Source organism: Sinohyriopsis cumingii, chromosome 10 (genome assembly GCF_028554795.1).
Source record: "Sinohyriopsis cumingii isolate HCF-2022 chromosome 10, ASM2855479v2, whole genome shotgun sequence".
Taxonomy (NCBI): domain Eukaryota; kingdom Metazoa; phylum Mollusca; class Bivalvia; order Unionida; family Unionidae; genus Sinohyriopsis; species Sinohyriopsis cumingii.
In genome coordinates, this window is record NC_142970.1 from 28,047,975 (window position 1) to 28,056,578 (window position 8,604).

At 34.1% G+C, this 8,604-nt stretch overlaps 1 protein-coding gene across 2 annotated transcripts in view; it reads right to left on the reverse strand.

Moving 5' to 3' along the window:
* Positions 1-1,759, reverse strand: part of LOC149789813 (adhesion G protein-coupled receptor G2-like) — a 58,479-nt gene extending 56,720 nt beyond the window's left edge. For both annotated transcript variants that reach the window (XM_089971805.1, XM_089971804.1), the window contains exon 1: positions 1,613-1,759. The gene's annotated coding sequence lies outside the window, so the exon portion shown is untranslated. The remainder of the gene's footprint in view (positions 1-1,612) is intronic.
* Between the last annotated feature and the right edge of the window lie 6,845 nt (positions 1,760-8,604).

Here is an 8,604-nt window from a genome sequence, read left to right on the forward strand (position 1 = left end):
AGGTTGTATTTTTATGGAGAGATATACTATATCATACATCAAGGGTGTATTTGTAATGAGAGATATACAATAACTTACAGCAAGGATGTATTTATAAGGAGAGATAGACTATGGTGTATTTATAAGGAGAGATATACTATAGCTTACATCAAGGGTTAATTTATAAGGAGAGATATACTATATCTTACATTTATGGTGTAATTTTACTGAGAGTTAGAATATATCTTGCCTCAATGATGGATTTATAATGAATGATGGACTATAACCTAAATGAAGGGTAACTGAATTATGCGATAGGCCATAACTTGCATCCATGGTAAATGAATAATACGATATAGACTATGGATATATTTATCATGTGAGATTATCAAGGACGTATTTATGATGAAAGATACACTGTGGCTTGCATCAATGGTGAACCTATAATGCGATATTGGCTATATATTGCATCAAGGGCGTACACACAATACGAGTTTGCTATAAAATAAGTTAGATTTCTTCCTCGTGTGTTGCTACGATTCATTGTTTGTTATTTATAATAAATTAAAACATTGCTTCCTGCAATCTTATAGTACTAAACATGCATAATATCAATTTAATTGAGTTAATAGCTCATGGAGAGTCAGTGCCAACTAAAAATACATGGAAGATACAAAATGTCTTCTTGATATTTTCTTAACACCAAGCTTCCATGGTAACCAGCAAGTGAACATTATACCTATGTCAGTAATTAACTCGTACAAACTCTTACTTGCGAGATAAATCAGATAAAAGTGGACAGACGACATAAATTGACTGCCATTTAATAAAGTCATTTTCATGAAATGTACATATTTTAATGTAAAAATTAAATTTTCTTCATGAGACGTTTCTTAAGGCAAACCCACCCATATATATGTAATGCAATGATGCGTAAGCATGTATGCATAATCAGAATGTTTCTGCATGCAATTACACTCTTGAATGGGTATGTGCCAATGAGTGTGTGTAATTGCACTGCTAAATGAATGATTATGCATGTATGTACATTCCTGTACTTCATAATGGGTGCGCGTGCGGAGTCGGAATGCATTTGTATGTAATTGCATATTGTATGAATGAATATTTGCCATCATAGTGTTAGTCTTCTGTCACAGAAAAGGCATTGAAATTTGAATAATATGTAGGGCTGGGTAAAGGGATGAGGTTAGTGGATGGAATGACAGCGAAGAAATAAGGGAAGATGTATTAGTCAGGCAATTTCAGTATCAACATCGTTATCGTTGTCGTATATAAAACCTGCCAGCCAATTTACGAAGGCAATGCAAATGAAAACGTTTTTAAAATACAAGACTCTACTTTGCAAAGGATATTAGGAGGCGGTGATGGAACGTGAGGACGGAAATTTGGACAATAACTGCTATATTATACAAGTGAGTTTCTACGACTACACGCAAATGCTGTCATGATGCAGTTATACAAAGTACGCCTCAAAACTTCGCCTTATTGTACTTGCAGTTTTAATATCCTATATTTAGTATATTGCTTTCCAAAAATATAAATTAAACAATTTATGAAGAAAACGTGTTTGGATTCTTAAAGAAAATGCTACTGACAAATTTTAAAATCTTACCTTACCGCTCAGCAATCGAAGCAAATAACGTACTTTGGTTCTTGCAGTGTATGAGTCTTTAACAATGTCTACTTGTAATACGAGCCTTCAGATGGAAAAGCTGGCGAGACCAAAGGTGAGATAGTCATGTGTGTCGACTGAAGTCAACTGCAGGTACCAGATATGTTATCTCTGTTAAAATGCCAGATCAGATGCGAATGAAGCTTTTGACCTAATTTGTGTTATGGTCTCCCCCCTTGGATAGGTCGATATCAAGTATGAGATGTAACCCATACCTGATTATCATGAAGGTGTTATATGTATGGAAACGCGTGTTAACGATGTATTCACGTAACAATATACATGGGATGTGTGGTTACATTCAATTAAACGTTTGTTGACTCGATAAACAATAAACCCTTCTGTAAGTCTTTGTCATTAAAACTCATAGCTAATGTCGTCTCATCTAAACGACGGTTCACCAAGAGATATATATGGTTTCACTGTTGTTATTTATCAAGACAATGCCACTGTCCTTGCAATTTAGGGACATAAACTGTACGTAACAATTTATATCCAAAAGGGAGTGGATTTCGTATGAATATGGTTATTAAGGACATCAAAAGTGCATATAAAAGAAATGTTTATATTTCATACTCACTAAGTAATATTTGTATTTATTTTAACTGACATATTCATCTTCTTCGCTGCATAAAGCATAGGCAGCAAAATAGTTCTGAATTAATATATCTACCGTGCAAAACATTATTCGCTTTTGTATAAATGTATGTGTTTAAGTGATAGTTAACTTGCTAAACAATATTGTTTTATGTATTGTCATGTATATTTAATTTACATTGTCTATTTGTTAGTTTTGTAACTGTTATTTGTTATTGCAATGTAACTTTGTATGTTGTAATTGACTATGTCCAAAATTGAGTTCATTTCTGCTTGACCTGAATTGATTTTTTAAAACAACTAATACATAGCTAAATTATTTTCTATGTTCACGGGTTTAAAATCAGTATTATTATTAATAGAAGTAAATATGTTTATTTGGGTGTATGTCTAGGTTTTCGGGATTTCCTTAGTGTATTTGACATAGTCCAGTTTCTGGTTTCGATTAATAACTGACAATTCTATTTGGAAATATCATGATCATTCTAGAAAGTTATTTTCCATTATGTAATAATTTTGTTTTAGAAAAATGCTAATTGTGACCTGAGGGCAAAAGGAGAACTATACAATATTGTAACTGAGAGGACGTTTCAATTGTGCTTTAAGATCTAGCGTTTTCAAATTTTTTTATATATTGTGTTCGGTTTGGCGGAAATTTATTTCTTCGAATGATTGAATTTAATTGATTATTTTCTCTGAATAGACTCAATTACTGCAATTAATGGTGAATTCAAACCTAGAACCTATATAAGTCATCCCACTTATCAGTTGTCCACGTCTCTTAAAAGCCTCAATCCTTAATGTCTTGTTAGTTTCATACAAATATATTTGCTCATATCGTAATCATGGTGTCGGTACCTCACGTTTAACAAACATTATTAATGTATTGATCCTGAATAAAATTATGTGAGTGTAGTTAGCAGCAAGCAGTACTTTGCAGTATAACACCATGTACGTGCATGTAGCACGTAATAGTTTTAGGCATTATAATACCATGTACGGTATTTAGCAGTGAGACATGATTGGCGACTAAACAGCATTAATGAGCACCATAGTATCATGTACGTGTAGTTAGCAGTGAGCAGTACAAAACCATATTACCTGTGAGCTGCAATGAACAGTGTAAAGCCGTGCAAAGGTTGTTAGCGTTGAGAGCAGCAGTTAGCAGTATAACACCATGTAGGGGTAGTTAGCAATAAGCAGTAACGTGCAATTGTGCACAGTATGCTGTTCCACACTGAAGGTAGCTTAGCAGTGACAATCAAAAGTTGAACGTACGTACACCGACACAAATTTTAACATCACGAATAAATTACAGACATAGCCAGAGAATATACGTGAAGAGTTTAATGTTTGAAATTTACTATTAACATTGGAATTTAGATTGTTGACATTCAGCGTAGAAAACGCATAAATTGCTACACCTGACTTTTATATCATAAAAGGCCTGAGTTCAAGATTTAAAATAAATTAAATAAAATTATAAAAAGGACATAGAACACACCTTTCAATGGAGCATAGCAAGTTACACCAAGCACAGTGTTTGTCAAAACACCATCAATTTCTAATAAAATGCTGGTTATTATTTATTTTTAATTTCATCTAGACGCCAGCGTTTAAATATGCAGATTTCATATGTTATGTGCTTCCTCTATGTACATTTCACTTACCGTAATGTCATAATAGTATAATATATTATTTTACGGAAATATCAGAGTGAGCCCATCATTACTGTGTAGAACGGCATCATATTTAAACGAATCTCGAAATAAAGTTTGGTTGTCTCGCAATGGGTTTTATGTCACTTTTGTACTTACAATGTACTTATATGAAATATTTCTCTCGGGGAATTGTTTGCCATTATACGGAGAAAGGTAACGTTGTGGTATAAAATAACGAATTACAGTGTAGAAATTATTCGTCGAGTATTCAAAAAGAGACACCGGTCATGTGACATAGAAAATCACAGATAATGTATCCACTAGTGAGGCGCAGCAAAATGGAAGACCAGTGTACATTTAAAGGAGTTGGAGATATTCATTATATTTACCCATATGTTCTGTAGCCATTATGTTTTGTTTGTGCTTTTCTTGATTTGTCTATTTCTTCTTTATCTTTTTTTATATTATTTGTACTGTCTTTTTTCATTTTGTTCTTTCGTCTTTCATTTTAATTTATTTTGCCTTCTTTAAACTTGTCAGCTGATAGTTCTGGCTGAGTATTTGCTGGCGTGCAAAAAAGCATTATTTCAAACGTTTTATTTCATGGTACTTATAAATTCCCGACCTTCGAATATACTAGGTATGTGTATATCCTTTTAAGTATCCATAGCAACTCATTTTTCCACCTAGAGTGAATTCTATATGATGATCGCATAATAATCTCAAATGGTACATGGCAGATCGTTGGTCCGTTCGAATCCTAACCATGTGTAGAGTTCATAGATCCCTCGTACCTCCCTACACCTAGGACCTCCCTACACAGTAAAAGTCGCGGGATTACACTGACGTTGGCTCAATACGAAACCGTATTTCCTTATAATGACGCATATGAAATACTGACCCAATGACATCGATGCTAGTATCAATGTATATACTGTATTTAACCATGTTGATTCAATCTTGTTCTATGAGCATTATCAAATTATATCATTTATTTAATCACGGTTTCTTCCATTTTGTTCTGTTGGGTATTGCAGCAATATTCTTAGATATGGCCGTAGCGTAAATTCCCTGCAGAAATAATCACTTTCAGATTAAACGATAAACCCCATATGTTAGAGAGTGTGGTTTTTAATGTAATGAAGAAACAACATCCATGGAAAATGAGAGGATTTCCCATTAAAATATACAATAATAGGCAAATCTACTCTGCTAATTTTATTGGATGTTAGAAAAGAGATTACGAGTAAAATTGATAGATTTTGCATTGTTTCTCATGGCTTCGCCACTGGTGATAATATAACGTTTCCCATTCACTCCTTAAATATATCCTTATATCTATTTAAAAACGTAATATTCTCTATTTCTTTCACTGCTGACAATTTAACTATATAAAAAGCTATCCCAGGATGTAAAGAATTCCCAACTACGTTTTCTTTTAAGATGCTAACTGAGATAACGGAACTAATGCCCGTACACTACTTCTTTGAAGAAATAGTTATTATTCACGGTTGGCTTGAAAATAATTTATCTGCTCTAGAGATGATTCAATATTTTAACAATATAATGTTAATCAATTCATCCAGCCATTATTGTTTTGAATGTAGACTATATAACCCCCCCCCCCAAAAAAAAATAGGCCAATAATAATACCAATAATAGTAAGAATAAGAATATTTAAAACATCGCTCCTGGATATCAATGGCTTGCGCACGGGAATAAGTAACTGGCGCAAGGAAGTAAAATATATTACGCACGGAAAATACATTGGTCCCGCGACATCTGTATTCCAGATATACGTCACTATGAGACAGGATTTTTTTTTGTTCGTTTAGTATGAGGAAAGTGAGGCTAATAAAGAAAGTTAGGCTAATAAAGAAAGATGAAAACAAAACATAGGAAACAAGAAAAATCAAAACAAAACCGTGAGCACATAAATATTAAAAACTAATATTAAATTCTCTGTTGAATGCATCTGCCAAGCATCAAAAGAATAAACATATCCTGAAACAATACCATATGCATCTGCCAAGCACAACAATAATAAACATATCCTGAAACAATGCCATATGCATCTGCCAAGCAACAAAATAATAAACATATCCTGAAACAATGCCATATGCATCTGCCAAGCACCAAAATAATAAACATATCCTGAAACAATACCATATGCATCTGCCAAGCAACAAAATAATAAACATATCCTGAAACAATGCCATATGCATCTGCCAAGTATCAAAATAATAAACATATCCTGAAACAATACCATATGCATCTGCCAAGCACCAAAAGAATAAACATATCCTGAAACAATACCATATGCATCTGCCAAGCACCAAAAGAATAAACATACCCTGAAACAATACCATATGCATCTGCCAAGCACCAAAATAATAAACATATCCTGAAACAATACCATATGCATCTGCCAAGTATCAAAATAATAAACATATCCTGAAACAATACCATATGCATCTGCCAAGCACCAAAATAATAAACATATCCTGAAACAATAGAATATGCATCTGCCAAGCACCAAAATAATAAACATATCCTGAAACAATACCATATGCATCTGCCAAGTATCAAAATAATAAACATATCCTGAAACAATACCATATGCATCTGCCAAGCACCAAAATAATAAACATATCCTGAAACAATACCATATGCATCTGCCAAGCACCAAAAGAATAAACATACCCTGAAACAATAGAATATGCATCTGCCAAGCACCAAAATAATAAACATATCCTGAAACAATACCATATGCATCGTAAGATCAACATAATAAAAGTACCATAAAAACTATACAAAAGACATCTAAACAAATCGGCCAGCGGAACGAAAGCATAGCTTTATTGAAGTAAATTATTTTTTCTAGCTATATATTTCTTATAGGTAGTTGCATTAGGTCAATAATTATCAACTTGTGGAGTCCTTATGATAGATATGGTTTAAACAAGTATTTTAGTCCGTACAAAAGATAACGTTTAAACAACTTTTTGAGTCCTTACAAGGGATACATTTTAAAAACTGTTTCACTCCCATCCTGGGGTAATGTTTTAAGGACTTTCGAAGTCCATACAGCAAATACGGTTTATCAACTCTGTGAGCCCATACAAAGGATAAAGTTTTTCACAACTTTCTGAGTCCATACAACGAAAACGGTTTTAAGGAATTTCCGAGTCCTTACAATGGGTTTATTAAATCCACTGTCTTAATTGTCTTATTTGGTCAATGGTTGGAGTGGATGGGAAGCTGAAAAGCCACATAGATAGGTCAACACTTGCATTGTATCTGTATGGACTTTCTGTATTTCCTGACTATTTGCGAAATTCAAGAAATACTAGTAATTATATGTTAGTCTCATATTGTGTATATATATATATATATATATATATATATATATATATATATATATATATATATATATATATATATATATATATAATATACATGTATTCATTACCAATAGCTAGCAAAACTGATTTCATCAGTCTGGTTTCCTGCTTTTAACGACTATTTTTAACACATTATTACTCTCAGCATGGCGACTAAATATGAGATAAGTGCCTATCCCAATGATACACATAGGCCCCGCCCTTGGGCAAGGCGAACGAGGCAACAGCCTTGGGCCCATCGCTTCTCCGCAATGCAGTTTGGTTTCGCTTGGGACCCCGAGCTCATCGCTTGCTGCCTTGGACCCCGCATACCGCCTTGTGCCCCGCACATCCTAGGGCCGGGTCTGGATACACCGAAGCAGCTGGACGGGCTGACATTGGTAGGCAAGGAATCCACGACACATGGATTAAGAGTCCGACTCTATCGCCTAAGATATTACGGCTCTCTCCCCATTTGAATTATTTGCACAATGTATTATCTGATTATAATGTATACATAACTAAATTAAAATAACTATGGAAGGCTTCTAAGAATAGGTATTGGCATATTTCGATGACAAATTATCTGGCGCGCAAACAAATCAGTTAGCTCACAAGTGGAAGCCCACATATTGATGATACCGATGCACTTGAGATAACTATGGTCGATTTTGCCGAGTTAGCAGATACTAAGAGGAATGAGGTGCAAACACTGCCAGATAAAGTTGATGCAACTACTGTCTGGGTTATCATCACATGAGCATGTCATATGTTTAGTACCTTGACATGAGAGGTACTTGCCCCGGCAGGTAACGATAATATTTCAGCAGTATAAACATATGCGTGGTGTACATGAAACCAAAGCCGTTAGTGAATGGAATAGGCACTATGGATTACGTTTCGAACTTATATGTCCTCAGTTATCTTCCTGGTCCGTTGAGGTTTCTTCATATCTTAATTCACTTGAACGAATCATAGTTTTTTTCACCAGTCCAGCATAGGCATATTAGTGGGACAGCAGATGAATTCGATCTTATTACTGTATATTTTTATGTCTCTTGCATATATGCATGCTGTATAATTTATATTTTAAATCGACAAATTATAGTTATTGTTACACAGGGTGAAGAAATAAACATCGCGAGAGATATCCGCGTATATAGTTCGGGGAATTTTCAGGTCAGTGTCATAGTTTCCTTTAGTATACGAAGTATTTTAACACCATTCGAATCGACATAAAGCGTAACATATCTCTTTATACTTTTAATGCAGTCATGACTTGCGGAAGACA